Source organism: Dermacentor variabilis, chromosome 2, assembly GCF_050947875.1.
Source record: "Dermacentor variabilis isolate Ectoservices chromosome 2, ASM5094787v1, whole genome shotgun sequence".
Lineage (NCBI taxonomy): Eukaryota > Metazoa > Arthropoda > Arachnida > Ixodida > Ixodidae > Dermacentor > Dermacentor variabilis.
Window position 1 is genome coordinate 56,747,805 of NC_134569.1, and position 16,354 is coordinate 56,764,158.

The 16,354-nt window shown below is 46.9% G+C and overlaps 1 pseudogene; it reads right to left on the reverse strand.

Annotated features, from left to right (window-relative positions):
- Positions 1 to 11,783: 11,783 nt before the first annotated feature.
- LOC142573474 (U4 spliceosomal RNA) lies at positions 11,784 to 11,857 on the reverse strand (annotated as a pseudogene).
- Between the last annotated feature and the right edge of the window lie 4,497 nt (positions 11,858 to 16,354).

The window sequence follows — 16,354 nt, forward strand, 5'->3', positions numbered from 1 at the left end:
AATGTTTGCAACACTAAGAAAAAAAAAGAATTCTAAGAATACACGGACACCTAAACAATTATGAGTTGTGAATGCGAAAACATTAATGTCCAATTGAACACCGCTGAGCGGTCATTCCAGTTAAGAGCTCCTCGTGGGCAAGCGAGCGCGTTGAGACGCTTGGCACGTTTTGATTTTGCCTTACCGAGGCGCAGTTAGAACGTAGGCGAGATCTTGCGCAGGTAAGGAATGCCTGGCGTGCTGGTGTTCCATTTCGCCTGGTGGCATCTTCGGTTGGCCGTTTCGGAGCGCTCTAGACCGCTCTCGCGAGCGGCGTTGTCTTTGGCTGGTTGAAAGAGGGTGCGCGGTCAGCGTTCGGCATGTTCTTTTCGATCATTCTCCTCTATCTTCGAGTGCTCCGAGGCGCTCCGACCTCTTTCATCGGGACAGTCGTCTAGATTGAGAGCGTTTCCAGCAACGTAATCAAAACACAGCGCCGCCGCTGTTGGCGACGCTCTACCGTAACCTAGGCAACCTAGGCCACTGTGTGCTGATGTCTAAACGAACGCTCGTCCCCCCGGCACGTCCGCCGCTTTTACCCGCAGCTCGGGGAGCTTCGGATAGGCGAAATATTGGACGTTGGCAGTAGTCACGTGGTTTCGCATCTGCATTTCCTCCTTCAAGAGAGAGTCATGCTTTGGTCACGCGTTTGGCTTGCGCGCTTATCTTCTACGCCTGACTTCGGGGAACACCGGATCTTCCCGACTCCAGTTCGGAGGATGGAGGTGACCAGTCGAATATATAAGTTTCGCCCGCTCTGATCCGTCGAGGTGCACTCGTGATCTGGCGTCGAAGCCAATGGGAATTAAGCTGCTACAGACGCTGGACGCCGGCTTTACCGCTTAATGAGCCATTTGACGCTTTCGTATCCAGAAAGACAAGACAGTGACATCAGCCCCACAAGCTTCCTGCTAGCTACGTTAAAGAGGCACAAATAGGATCCGCCTGTGACGCAGGAGGACGCTACTCAAAAAACGTCGTATCTGGAGATAGTCTTGTGACGAGCGGGTATAACATAGTACGAACAAAGTCGCGCTCGACATCATAACAAGAACAAAAACACAGGTATTGTTTGAATTTGAACGGACATTTGTGCGAGCGGAAGGTCAGGGTGCAGCCATTCCTATAAGAGACGAGTCAGACTTAGCAGAAACGACTTCTGATTAGGAAAGCTAGAGAAAGCACCTGAAATGCCTTGAGATATGCCAGAACTTATACGGTGTTGGGTGATATCGTTCAACCCCGCGCACATCTAGCCTTTAGGCCTAAGTAAAGAAAACAAAATTATGAATATGTCGGTATTGTTTTTGACGCCTCCAAAGCACCTCAAGCACTGACAAGGCAGATTGTGCATGTGAGAAACTACGACGTACCTTCCTTGACAGGAAAATTGAGCTCTCTTCTGCAAACTAATACGTTAAAGACAGCAGCCGTGAATGTTTTCACGTGTGCTCACTTGTAACACCGCTGGCTTGTCCAATTTGTCGTATAGACTACCACGCTGCTCGATGCTATGTTCCACGTACAGCACGAACGCCATATGACAGGTATCAGGTCTCAATGGAAAAGTAGGCTGCGGTGCTTTAATGTGTAGGTTTAACTTAAATGCTCAGTCAGTCGGTCGGTCGGGACCCGGTCCGGTCCGTCCGTCCGTCCGTCCGTCCGTCCGTCCGTCCGTCCGTCCGTCCGTCCGTCCGTCCGTCCGTCTGTCTGTCTGTCTGTCTGTCTGTCTGTCTGTCTGTCTGTCTGTCTGTCTGTGCGTCCGTCCGTCCGTCCGTCCGTCCGTCTGTCTGTCTGTCTGTCTGTCTGTCTGTCTGTCTGTCTGTCTGTGCGTCCGTCCGTCCGTCCGTCCGTCCGTCCGTCCGTCTGTCTGTCTGTCTGTCTGTCTGTCTGTCTGTCTGTCTGTCTGTCTGTCTGTCTGTCCGTCCGTCCGTCCGTCCGTCCGTCCGTCCGTCCGTCCGTCCGTCCGTCCGTCTGTCTGTCTGTCTGTCTGTCTGTCTGTCTGTCTGTCTGTCCGTCCGTCCGTCCGTCCGTCCGTCCGTACGTCTGTCTGTCTGTCTGTCTGTCTGTCTGTCTGTCTGTCTGTCTGTCTGTCTGTCTGTCTGTCTGTCTGTCTGTCTGTCTGTCTGTCTGTCTGTCTGTCTGTCTGTTGGGTTAGGAGTATTTGTCAAGGGGGCTGCTCCCCATGACACTCGCTACTGTGGAGAAGCCAGATATAACGATCACTTTTGGGAGATTTCGGGCTCCTGCTTGTACATATGGACTGCACTTGACTCATTTGGAAAGAACAACGTCCTGGCTATAGCGAGTAAATATCCTGATTTGTGCCTATACTAGAAGGAAATCTGCAAGGCGCAACACCAGTACTAATAAAACAAAGAACCAAATTTGACATAATAGCAACAATCGCAATGCGCCTATATCTTAGTTTATATTAAATGGTACAGAACCATTGCGCCTGGCATATAGAGGAGAACAAACATTGAGGGAATACTGAACGTGAATATACTTACAGAGATATCCATATTACAGAAAGAATCTGTGGCGGCGAGCTACACTGCATTGCAGAGGCCCAAGAAATATGCAATGACGGATGATAATGAAGCTGAGGCAGTTATTATATTCAGACACACGCCGACAATCACTTTCTATAATTAACGTCTCAGTCAGGCGTCAGGAGAGAAGTCTACAAAGGTTATTCTGCTTAATTATACATTTTCGGTTAGGACTATGATACAAAATGAAATATAACGCCTACTGTGGTCAAATGGCGACGTGTACAAGCAAAAAAGCTAGCGTATGGCTTCTGTCGTACGTAAGCAGGAGAGCCGCCAAGTAAATGCTCGCAAATACTAACCTTTGGCATGAGATATAGTAGTTATTTATCTATGGTGAGAGGAGCACTTCAAGTACGCTTGAATGTGTGCACATTAGTAAACTTGAATCAAATTCAATTTCCTAATATTTGAGTAGAACACAAATTTGTCTTATAAGTACGGGATTCGAACCCTTCACTGAGTGGTTGAAAACAATACTCTATTAACAGCGGAACTGTTTAAGCTTTTAGTTCCACCGTGGAGCGTTACCAGAAAACTCAGCCCAGCTCTGCACCGCCTCGCGTGGCCTAGTAACCACCTGCAAGAAGACCGAGCCACGTAACTTCCTCGCACCCCACGCGCGTAGGGCGGAGTCCTGACATCACAGGCGAGTAAAAGCTCGGAACAGCCGGCACGGCGACACGCCTCTCGCGCCCTCTACTATGTGCGTACGTGCTGCTGCCATGGGAAGACCGAAGAAAATCCGGACTCCCGAAGAAGCGGCTTACCAGGAAGGGCGCCGTACTGTCAAGCGAGAAGCGATGCGTCGCCGCCGAGCTGATTCGGAACACCGCGCCGAAGCTGCGACTGAGAAAGGGTACGCCGAATCGAGGATCCCGGGTTTCAGTCCAGGGAACGCGAGAGTCGGCGCCTGAACGCTCGGCGTTGCCCAGAAAGCGATCCCGGCCTGCATCGTCATCATAATCATCATCATTATCATCATCAGCCTGGTTACGCCCACTGCAAGGAAAAGGCCTCTCCCATACTTCTCCAACTACCCCGGTCATGTACTAACTGTGGCCATGTTGTCCCTGCAAACTTCTTAATCTCATCTACACACCTAACTTTCTGCCGCCCTCTGCTACGCTTCCCTTCCCTTGGAATTCATCCGTAACTCCTAATGACCATCGGTTATCTTCCCTCCTCATTACATGTCCTGCCCATGCCCCATTTCGTTTTCTTGATTTCAACTAAGATGTCATTAACTCGCGTTTGTTCCCTCACCCAATCTGCTCTTTTCTTATCCCTTAACGTTACACCTATCATTCTTCTTTCCGTAGCTCGTTGCGTCGTCCTCAATTTGAGAAGAACCCTTTTCGTAAGCCTCCAGGTTTCTGCCCCGTAGGTGAGTACTGGTAAGACACAGCTATTATACACCTTTCTCTTGAGGGATAATGGCAACCTGCTGTTCATGATCTCAGAATGCCTGCCAAACGCACCCCAGCCAATTCTTATTCTTCTGATTATTTAAGTCTCATGATCCGGATCCGCAGTCAGTACCTGTCCTAAGTAGATGTATTCCCTTACCACTTCCAGTGCCTCAGTACGTATCGTAAACTGCTGTTCTCATCCGAGGCTGTTAAACATTACTTTAGTTTTCTGCAGAATAATTTTTAGACCCACCCTTCGGCTTTGCCTCTCCAGGTCAGTGAGCATGCATTGCATTTGGTCTCCTGCGACAATTAATCCCTGGCCTGCGACTGCTCGAAAATTTGCGACTGCCAATCCTACCAACAACTTAGCAAAACCTAGCATACTCTCGCAAAACCTACAAACAACTTAGGCAAGCCACGTAAAAGCTAGGTGATCACAAGCCCCGCTGTTCACTCCAGCCTTGCACCACTAGTGCAAGCTGTGCATTTTTTATCACTTTGTTGCATCCCATTCGCTTCGTTGTCAGGTCCAAAGGCATGTTCGCGGGCTGCCTGTCCGCGATCACCTGCAGCTGCTATATTCACTAATTGCTCTTGAACCGGTAGGCAATGAGCCCGTGAATAGCAAGTTAAACGGACTCTCAGCAGCGACAAGGCGTAAGACCATAATGTCTTCTACAGCAATTGCTTACGGCAATAGTAGACCTGACAATCTCCTATCACGTGAAATATGTTCTATAAGCCTTTCCGGCATTACTTTCAGCATAGATCTAATAGCATCCTGACAACTCCGTGACGTCATTCATTGAAATACAACCTCCTTTCACAATATCATCGTTCATTCTAAAATACAGTTCTTCTTCCTTTTTTCTCTTTCTTTCCATTTTTTTCTTTCTTTATTGTGAACCCTCTCGGAATTTCCATAGCGCGGCTGCTGGGTGGTGCAGTGGTCTCGGTGAATACCTCACACTTACAATAAATTGAGTCACGTGCCCGATGGTGCGAATGAACCTCAGTTTCGCAGCATAGCAGTCCGATTCTCTAATCATTACGCCACAATCGCACGCATATCTCCATTGTTGCCAATGCCAGCTAGGTCCTTCAGATGATCACCGCGTGTGTCACATTCCGTAGCACGGATGCGCGAGAACACGTGCGTGCGCGCCAGTTTCCTTTTACGCAGGAATTAAATGAAAAAAATTATAACAATTTATTAACCGCCTCACTAAAGCTTCGCTTTACGTATACTCCAAGATGTACGTTGGATATGAATAGTTCTTATCATTTCCTTTATTATTCTGTGTGTATGTAAATATCGGATGCGCTACTTAACACGACAGTGAACTGATTTCTCCTTATAGATCTGCCTCGATGCTTGGAAGTTTGCGATTATTTACCACTGCCAACGCAGTGTGAAAATAAAACAGTAACGTTTTGCTAACTGTAGCGCTTTCTGCTTCACACTTCGTCTTTTCAAAGTTTCATCGCATAGTAACGTGCACTATATATTTTTCGGCATAGGCCACACTCGCCTCTTTGGTGGCACTCTATAGTCCAGTTTCTCTACTCTAAGCTCCTGCCCATTGCCCTAGACGACTTTGTACGACTCTAATATTATCGTTCCTTTCGTTTCTTTCCCAATCTCTAAGCAACACATGATATGTTACCAGCGACGACGGCTCAGACAGAGTCGTTTGTACGATAAAATTATACTCTCTCTCTTTCTCTTTCCATGTCGCTCTCTGAACACTAAAAACTTGCAACACCTGCTGTATTTTTTCTGCCACCATCAATGCGTTCCTTGTTTCAACTGAGATGTAGGTTTTTCAAGAATTGAAAAAGTTGGAAAGCACATTCTGACTGCGCTCTCCATCTGGGTATCCGGGCGCCGATGGCGATTTTGCTACACTTTGACACCAACCTGCGTGGTTGGTTACTCATGCTGTTCAACGTGTCAAGGAACACGCGGCATAAATATACATACGCCTTGATTTCATCATAATTAAATATAAATGAAACTAGCGCAAGATTTATTAGAATACTCGTGCTAAATGTTCTTTATTGAACCACACCGACCTTAAATTTTACATAACGTCCTCCTGTGAGGCTGGTTTCCGTTATCCGCCTTCAAAGTACAGTTCCTATTACCCGTTATCGTGCCATTATGCTGAATATCACACCTGTTCCACTGACACAGATTTCTTTTGGTTTCGACTCGCAGAACTCCGAAAACAGGAATATAAAAATCGTGCGACGAATCTAAAAAGAACTAATATGCGACGTTCGTTTCAACATGCCAATATTCGTAACTTTTTTCTTTTCTTCATTCATACACTCAAAGAAAGGTAAAGACGAAAGAGCAAGAGAACGAACGCAAGGAATCCTCGAGCAACAACCTGAAATGAGTAGCCTCGTCTTTAAGATTTTATCCAATGCCTCGCTTTTGTGCTTTGCCTGCATGCCCTGCGACTTTTATTCCGGCCTCCTCCTGATTACTGTTCAAGTTCGACTCTGTTGTATGTTTCGCACATCGCCTACCCGTGTGGCCGGGCTTCCATTCGCGGGGATCGTCTGTCTTTCCACGCGCCCCGCGCCACACGTCGGATCAATGCTTCGCCATCCTCCCTTAATATATTTTTCCCCTACGCGGGGCTCTTCACCGCCACGCTATTCAACAGAGTTCGAGAGCAAGCAAGCAAGCACTACGCTTCCGCCACGTTCCATAAAACACCACCCAATGCTATACTTTCTTTTTCATTCCAATCTCTTTCTCCGGGGGGGCTAAATAGCGTTTGCTCACTTTGACTGTGCCAGCGGGAATCCGAAAGCCCACGCGCTTTCGAACGTGAAACAAGAGACAGAACAGGAAGAAGAGTATGGAACGCACTCTCTCTCTCTATCTCCCTTTCCCTTCATCGCGAGCAACGCGAGGGCCTGTGCAAGAGAACGTTGGCGAGAATGAGTGTCGACTGCGATAAATAAACACGAAGACGGTGACGGTGGCGACCGGGTCGCCGAAGTGGTAATGCGGAAGACGAGAGAAAAGGAGAAAAAAAAAAGAAGAAACAAGGACGGCAACACGCGATGGTCTTCAAGACACAGGCAAGGAGTGAAAGCGACACAAGAGAGAAAAGGGGGATAGAGCGGGAAATGCACTGGCGTGCCGTTGTAAGCGTGAGAAAAATAAAACGGGTGGGAGTGGGAAAGAAAGGAAGAAGAGAGAGAAGGGGGCCCAGGCGAAGACGAGGCGCGAGCCATGCAGCGGTTTTTCATCGAACATCGATTCCGACGGCATGTTTCCACGCACCGAAAGGCGGCGATTTGATGATGCGTCCCATGCCGCGGCGGCGGCGGCGGCTGCGTCGGCAGCCGATCCACGCAACGCCATGCTGCAGCCTGGCCCAAGTCTACTCCCTTGCTCTCTCGCGTGCACACGCACTTGCTCGCTTACGAGCATCCTTCATTACTCATTGCCTCGCATCTTATCAACAGGACTTGGCGTGTTCGCAACCCCTTCTTTTTATCCCCTTCTCCGTCAGCCGAAGCGGCGAAGACGCCTCGCCGTCGTCGGTCGTTCGTATGGACCCCTTCGATTTCTCGGCTAACGCCTCGAGTTTCCGCCTTTGTTAAACCTCCTTTATTTTCTTTTATTAACCTCGTCCTCTCTCCCCTCTCTCTCTCTCTCTCTCTCATGTTTCGTCCTCGCGGAAAATGGATGAGAGGTAAAAAAGCGAGCAGCCGTTTCTGATTTTCCATTTTCATATTTTTTTCACCCTTTGCTTCGCCCCCGCTCATGTAACACGTCGTCCTTTTTCTGGTCTACATACTGCCGCGCTTAGTTTCTCTATGTGTTTGATTTCATTGACGTTATCTGGCTCGCAACTACTGCTCGTACCTCGCCCTATTTCTTTTTTTCTTTTGTCCACTCTCCGGGCCCTTTTCTTTTTCTCATCTTCATCTCTTCCTGCGTTTGTTCTGAGAGCGACCTGCTTAGTTTGTAAACAGCTGCCCACAGTGCGCTAAACGAAGTGAGTCGGAAACGCGACAATCGACAGAGTCGCCACCCTCGTAGCCAGGGCCCTTACCACCTCCCCCTCATTAATGCTGCCTCTCCCATCTTTCTTGTCCTTTGGTGACTCGCTTTCCCTCCTTTCTTCCTTCCTTCCTTATTTTTCCCCCAGTGTGTTCTTAGACACTAGTACCTTCTTACTTACTTCTTTGATTCTTCTTTTCCTTCGTGACTTTCGCCCTCTCCAGCTTCCTTCGTTTCGGGCTATGGCCCACCGGAGTGCCGCTTTATCTCAGCCAAATGACGAGGCGACGCTTGGCGTCTTCTATTCGGTCATGGAGCCAGTAGTTCCTGTATCGCTTTCCTCCTGCGTCGTCTACACAGACTAGTTAGCGCTCGCTGCTCGTTTGTTTCGACTTGTTCGCTTTTTTTTGTTTGCTTGAAACTTAGTAGTGCTGGGCCCTAGAGAGAACACGCATGCAGTATAAGGTTCGAGCGAACGAAAAAGATGTATAGGCATTTTTTACTCAATTTTAGTGGCTTCAATTTTTCTTCTTTCTTTGTTAAAGCATCCTCCACATAGCTCGGAAACGAAATTTTAGATCATGCTGTAAAATCTGTAGACTTCAGCGATTTTTGCAGCTCAGCACTCAGGGACGAATCACAGGGATCACAGGGACAAATCGGACTAGGAGCCACTAAGAAATAAAGTTTCTCTCTCTTTTTTTTACATTTATTTTTACATCTCCCTCTTTAACACATTTACTGCGTCGGCAGCTTCAGCTTCTAACCCCACACACTGACTCCTTCTATATAACAACTTCTTTTCAATGTGCACAATGACGCTTACGTCCAATACAGTATTTCCTGCTGTCGCGTCCGCAATACCATGTATGGACGACAACGGTCTAAAAGCGTGCTTGCCACACCAAAGTGTACAAATTACTAAGCACGGATGTTGCATGGTAGCTGAGTTCAGTAGCTAGCGCGTCCGGCTCCTAACTGCACGTTGCCACTGTGTCGGTGGTGGGTGTTATAGGTTTTCTTCGCGTTTGGATGAAAGTCCAGTTGAAGATCAGGAGGTGGCTTGACCGCCATGGCATAACGAAAACAACGATCACAGCAATGCAAAGTTCGGGCGTCCACCTGCTGTCACAGTAACATTTTTTGTAACAGGGAAACGTTTTGCATCTTTAAGCTACCCAGAAATATATAACCAGCCGTATCCTCTCAGGGCTGTAACAGAAAACTTCAACTAATGCACAAACGCGGAAGTTCCTTACAAAAAATGAATGATAGAAATCATTTTATAGACACTAATTTCTCCCGCGCAGGAAACGGGGGAGATAGGGGTGATAAAAGTTCATTGTGTCGCGCTATGCAGGCCTCGTGCATGAGTTTCCATGGGGCCAGCGACGAATCAGCTACTCCGTTTGCTCGTTCAAGTAAATCGGGGCACATCAAGAACGACGTTAATGCAGCATTATCCCAGAAATGCACAGCGTTATCCTCGAGTATTGTTCTAGCAACCTTCACCTCCCTTCTCTCCCCATCGTAGGGTAGCAAACCGGGTCTTCCCCTCTGGTTAACCTGGTTAACTAGGGTGGCGCGAAGTGGGGAGTGCTACGCTCATCCATGGTGTCAGCTGCGGAGGTCAGTCCACGGTACCAGCATTTGTGACGGTTATCACTGCTCCGGCAAGGGGCCGTGGCAAGCAGCTACAAGTAAGGCTCCATGTGACGCGCCCTTGGGTGCTGTCCTCAATGACACTGGTGGCACGACTTCCCCGCGACGAAGGGCCACTCTCGTCGTTTGTGGAACCAAAGCGTGAGAAGAAAAGCGTAGTGCTGCGCAAGACGGACTGTGCGGGGACGATGGCTACAATATGGCGCCTAAGTAGAGCGCGTCGTCAGTAAGGAAACAAAGCGCTGCATGAGCGGAGGTCTGTCTGCGGCGGCTGCTGTGAATTGCGCCCACGCGTCACCCACGCGCTGCCTCTCGCGATCTCTCGATTAGCGAGGCAGTCGCGCCATACTTCGCTCCGTTTGCAATGTGCTACACGACACAGATTGTCCGCTCCAGGAGACAATAATCACAGCGTTCTCTTCATAATATAAACCGCGTGCCTATAAATTATAATGAAAGGTATTGATACGCAAGGTGGAAACACGTATAGAGGTGCGCTCAAATATCGCATTAAGGAATACAGTAATCGTCGGTGATTTTTTTGTTCCCAAATGTCGATGACCGTAAAGCCAAGTGGGTATGACCAAACAGCCGAGACGACACAGACATCCGTACGCTACAAAATCGCAAAGGTTTGTCATCGGAGTCTTCTTGCTATTCGCGATCATTTTTCTCACAACAATGCGCACCTTGCTATAGCCCGGTAGCTGGGCCGTGGCGTTGATGACGTCGATATCGTGATCCTATTGCATCCCCAAATTAATTAGGCGAAATCATTAAGTGGCTCATGGATAAAAAAAAAATATCGTTGTCTGGCATTATCGAAAAATTGACCGTCCGACATTATGGCACCAAAATTCAACGGCACCAAAATTAATAGTGCCACTATAGATGGTCGAACGCAGGACCAATGGTGGGTGTAGAACCCACGATGTTTGGTGCTAAGTAAATAATTTTTTTTTCTTTTTATTGAATTCAATAATAGGAGAGGCTGGCGCGTTTCTGGCGCCACCGGCTACTCCTTGTCGCTTAGCACAGGAAACAAACATGCACAAAAAGAGAGAATAACGTCATAAAGTATGGCATTCACTAGAACACCAGATGTATAAAGAGAATACAGTCCAACAGTACATGAATCGCAAAGTCTTGTGCACGAGTTCAGTACACGTACACATATATAAAATCAATTATTTTGAATAGCCAAAACACGGAACACAAGTAATTGCACTGAAAAGTACAGAATACAAGTAAACACATAAAACAATCTTGAACACACAACAACATCTATATCACCCATTTAGCTTATTCGGACAGACTGAAATTTAATATTTCCTCAACATGTTTGGGTCCTCGAAAAACTTCTTCAAAGCAAGAAGTGCTCTGTTCTGAAGGCCCGCTGTTGGCCATGTACCAAGTATATTTTGTACAGTGAATGGTCTTCTATCTAAATGTAACAAGTTTGCTTGCAATACCCTTCGTTGTGAATCATATTTCGTGCACTCGAGGAGGAGATGATGTACATCTTCGTCTGGATGGCCACAAGAACACTGCGGATAGAGACACGTTTTATCCTGTATAAGAAGCGTCTCGTAAATGCAGTACGAAGTCGCAGGTGGTGTACCAATGTTTTAAATTTTCTGTTGTATCTTAGATTTACCGGCATTGACAGGTTTATACATGGGTCTATAAAATATAACTCCGAGTTCTTAGATCACTGATTCAAGCATGTACTTTTGCTGAGATGACAGGATATGAGCTGGCTAGAGGAATGTACCTCAGGCCGACCTCTCTGCATTTCGTATCATTAAACTTCTCCCTCTCTCTCTCTTACACTTTTGTCATAACATAAAAAAACACGCGGACCTTCCCAGCTTCGTACGTTTAACTTCGCATCGATTTTGATATACTCTGTGGTCACATCGTATATAGTACCAAACTTTTCACATAATTCCATCTAGCGGCTTGCCATCGGTTCAAAATTGCTCCAATACCTTTTATACTGTGCGGGTGTGCACTCTGCACTTTAATCTCGGATATCAAATAACCACCCGTACATATACTAAAATGACCTAGCGAATTCCAAGTTTTCAACTAGCAATAGTCGCCCCTCAGTTAGCACTTCATAGGGTACGACAACGCCTCTGCGCAAAACTGCCTTTAAAATATCGAGCAATTATGATTATGATGTTAACATTTCCAGTCACAATTAAAAAAAATATTGCCACTCATGTTCTGTCCCTCCAAACTTGAACATAATAGTAGGAGCTGTTTTGTTCCAATGTCAAATGTCTTCTTCTGTATGTTTTGCATCTTAAAATATATATTTGAATCTGTGCATTTCACTGTGTGGACAGCATTCCTTGTACAAGTTGCTATTATGAGTGTACTTGATAAAGTGGTTAATGATGGAATACATGTCTGAGAAATTCATTTTTATAGTTTCTCCCAGTTGCATATTGTATGTTTCTTTTTTATTTTTTGTTTCATTCTTTTCCTCTCTGAAAACTACGTATTTGTTGTCAAGGAAACTTTCAGTGCGTTGTATTGAATGAACTGAGCAAAACGTCTGATAAACAAACATTCTTTGTTCAATAAAGAAACGTCATTCTGGTTAATTCATAATCTCTTGTCTTAATATTGGCTTTAAAAAATGATTCTGGCACTTCGGTGATATTGAAATCCTGGTATTTTATTTTTGTCTTATTATATACGAATACTCTTGGTGCAAGTGCTGTATCATACCCCAGTAAAGGTTGGCAAGCGGTGCTTCACTCCTAATAAAAGTGCCAGTGCGGCATACTCACAGGCCAAAGCCACGTGGCGCATATATTTCTCGCGAGCAACCCCTTTTTTCGAAATTTAAAGATAAAGCCCAAGTGCGGAATACAAAAAGAAAGAATTGTCTCTCACACGCTGCAGGCGATGTATCCGCTTTCCGAAGTCGCCAGCGAGTCTCTCTTCGTCGGAACGTCTGGCAAGATCTGTGACGTGACGCGGGAAGTGAACAGGCTTTAACTTGCTCTACGAGGATTTCGATTGGCGCACACAGCGAACCCCTTTTCCATTTTTTTTTTGTTTAGAGCGGCGCCGTATATGACTAGGATTCCGGGATTTCTTTGCCTCCGCAGCCTACAGCCCAACCAATCAGAGCGGGAGGAGCGCGTCGCTTGCGCCGCTGGGTCCCTTGCAGCACCACCAGATGGCGCTCGCCTCCGCGCATCCGATTAGAGTTTAGCGTTTTGGTGGGGAAAAAGCAGAGAACAGATTGATACGGCAGGATCTGTTGCAGGAATAGGTAGCGGTACAAGGTAGATAAGTTTTGAGGAAGGGGAATAAGATTAAGGAGATGCATACAGGAATGCTAGAATGAAAAGCGTGTAGCATACTTGAGTAACTCAATCAGGTTAGATGACTATTTGTCTCCGCCCCGTATCAAAGGAAAGGCCAATAAATCATCATCATCATAGCAGCTGTTTTGGCCCCGGCCATGTGGGAGTAACGTAACTAGTAGGGAGTGACCTAACTACACTTTCATATTTAATAGAAGAAGCCGCCTAGCCAATGATTTCAGTTGTGTTCTGATAGCTCTATGAAAAGGCGATGCACAGTTAGGACTTCCGAAGAACAGCGTAAACACGATGAGCGACGACGGGAAGAGCACAATATGCACAACGGCGCCATGCTCAGGCTTGGCACGACCCAGTTCAAGGCCACGTTACATTGGTCCATGGAATCAGGTGATACCAAAGCTTCGCTGCCCAGCCACCTTCACACGGTGGATTGGAGCCCAATTATTTATTTAACTGTTGTTGCAGTAAAAAAGAAACACGATTTTACATGCTTATGTGGCGATGTGCGACATGCCCAACAAAAAGCAAAAGATGGTGTCGGTGAAAGGTGCAATTTAATGAGGTGCGCGCAGGGGGCTTTTTCAACGCACGACATGTCTCAGATGTTGCCTTCACCATTCCGGGCATTTTCTTTGGTGTTTCGTCTCCCGCTGAGACAGCCGGAAATGAGATTTGAGAATGCGAAAATTCCTTGGCATCAACGATCTTTTGCGAGAAGATGTAGTTGCGCACTTCTTGTTTGCTTCGTTCAGTGTGACGGTGAGAAGTTATTAGCCGCGCGCGCACCCCTCATGCATCTTACACTTTTCTGAAGAGCGCATAAACGTAGACTGCGCTGTATTTGTGTCAGGAAACACGAAACGCAGCTGCTGACACGTCGACAGAAATGTCGAGAACTGTCAGGAAATGGAGAGTCAAAAACGTACTTTTAATTTCTTGCAGGTCGTTTTGTTTGGCCATAAAAAGTGAACGCCTATGTACAATGTGAGACTTATACCTTCAGTGCAAAGAAAAAAAGCAATGAATGAAGAGACAAAGAAGAGGGGGGAATTGGGTGACATCAAAAGCAAGGAATTTGTTAATGTGTTGACTTTTCGTGCGTTTTAGATTGTCCTTGCGCTAAACGAAATAGCGCGCGACAGCAGGAAAATGTGTTTTTGTCAATGGTTACTCAGGGACGGTGCGTGAGGTTATCATCGTGCCGTTTGTCTTTTGAACTAACCAGGCAAAAAAAGTGTGCAATGGGAGAGGGGAGTGGCATGAAGGAGGGCAGAAGGATACTACGTACAAATGCACGGCAGCTGCAGCAATCTCCGTAAATTAAATTAGGACGTTCAATCACCTAGAAACAAAATAATGTAAGCGATGACATATGTTCCAGCAAACTCCATGTATTGCTTTCATTGATATCCCCAGGCCAATGACATGTAATCTTGAATAGAAGAACGAAAAGCTAACAAGCTTTGATGTTGATGCTGGTTACCGGCGAGGTACGGAATCCAAAAACATTGTGCGCCCCAAAATATTGCGGGGTGGTTGAAGGAACTGGATTTTCACACGTAATTCATTGAAGACTCATTTTTTTTTATTGTTATAGCAATCACATGGACAATCCAGGCACATTGCCGCCGTCACCGTAAGGTTCTGTATGAAGACCAAGTTCGATAATATCGTGGCCGCGCGCCGTATGCTGCATGTGCGAATCAAAGCGTGCGTGAGCCGACGATGGTGGATCGATCTCACGCGCGAGCAAAAGAAAAAGGAAAGCGGGTGAGAAGCGCGCCATCCTCTATAGCGCGCAAGAAACCGAAGGGTAGGGGAGGGGGAGAGCGGGCGTTCTATTCCGGCGGCGGCTGTGTATGGAGAGGCCGAGCACGGCCGCGCGGGCCCTATATTGAAATTGATCTGCGATGGGGACAGAGTGCGCGGCATGCTGATAGCTTCGTGTGCACTGTCTTCTTGCTACTTAGTTCGCGTTAAAGCCAGAGGCAGCACGAAGGTCAATTCGCTCGCTGCTGTTGCCGCGCTTCCTCACGCCTGCGTTTAGACAGTGAGGATCCACGGTCATCGAGTGAGTTATGTTCATGTTTGCTTCGACGCGCGTGACACCATGCTTGTTAATTAAGTTGGTAAGATAATGTTTACAAGTTTATGCGGCTGATAAAGCTACTATCCTTACTTCGTATAGCTAATAATTTACTATGGCAATCGATGCTTCGCCTTTCGGGTGAAACTGCGACGTTTTCCTTGAACCCACTTTTACCTCGACCACTCTCTCTTTGACGTAACCATTTGACGTCAGTACTATTGTTGTTGCACGCACACCCAAGTGATTTCATGTGCAGAGAGAGAGATAAAAGCAAAGGAAAGACAGAAAGGTTAAAGTTTGCGCTGAAGCCTGACCACGTAAATAGCAACACGGCAGTGATATCAGTAAATCAATAGGGAAAACGAAGTCGCGGGATAAATACGCTAAAAGGAACAATTCGGCAGAACCCATTTCACGGTAATGCATTAGCATTGAATCACAAATTGGGAAAAGTACTAGGAATTATCTAAGTTAACATTTTAAATTAAAACTCCGCCTTAATCCACCTGATTCCACCTTATTCCACCTTGCTCTAATTTGTACTGTACCAGCCTCAATCCACCTTAATATAAACTACTTTGCTCTAATTTGTACCAATCTTAATCCACCTTAATCTACTTTAATCCAATCGTGGAAGTGTGCCTCGGCGTCCTTCAGACGTTTTGGCTGTTCACCCTGCTATTTCGCAGTGCGAGCCGCAGCAGGTCCAGCGCCGGGTACGCGACGTCATCACTTGGTCACGCGAGTTTTCTTGCCATCCGATGTTAACGCCGGATGCTCGCCGGATTTTCCGCTTGATGGAGTATATGACGTTTTCGCCTTAATAAAGTCACACTATGTAATGCCATTGTAGAAACGAGTAGAAAAGCCTGGGGTGGCATCCGAAACGCATAGCGCACCGGTACGTGCTAACGCAGATAACGCGCCATGCGACAACCGCGCTTTGCTCTCGCGCCTTTGTTTCTGGATATGCTGCGCCATCTAGTGGCGTTGCCGAAAAGCCCGAGCGTGGCCTCCTAGACGAGAAGCGTGACGCGCCAGTGCCTGCGAACGCTGAGAATCGTTTCCTCGCTTGCCGCACATTCAGGTTGGCTGTACGTTCGTTGAAAACCGGCATATACCCAGTGCATTCCTGGTGCACCTCGCTTAAGCGTGGGAGTGAAAGGCGTTCATTGAAAAGCGGTATCTAACCAGTGAATTTGTCGTACAGT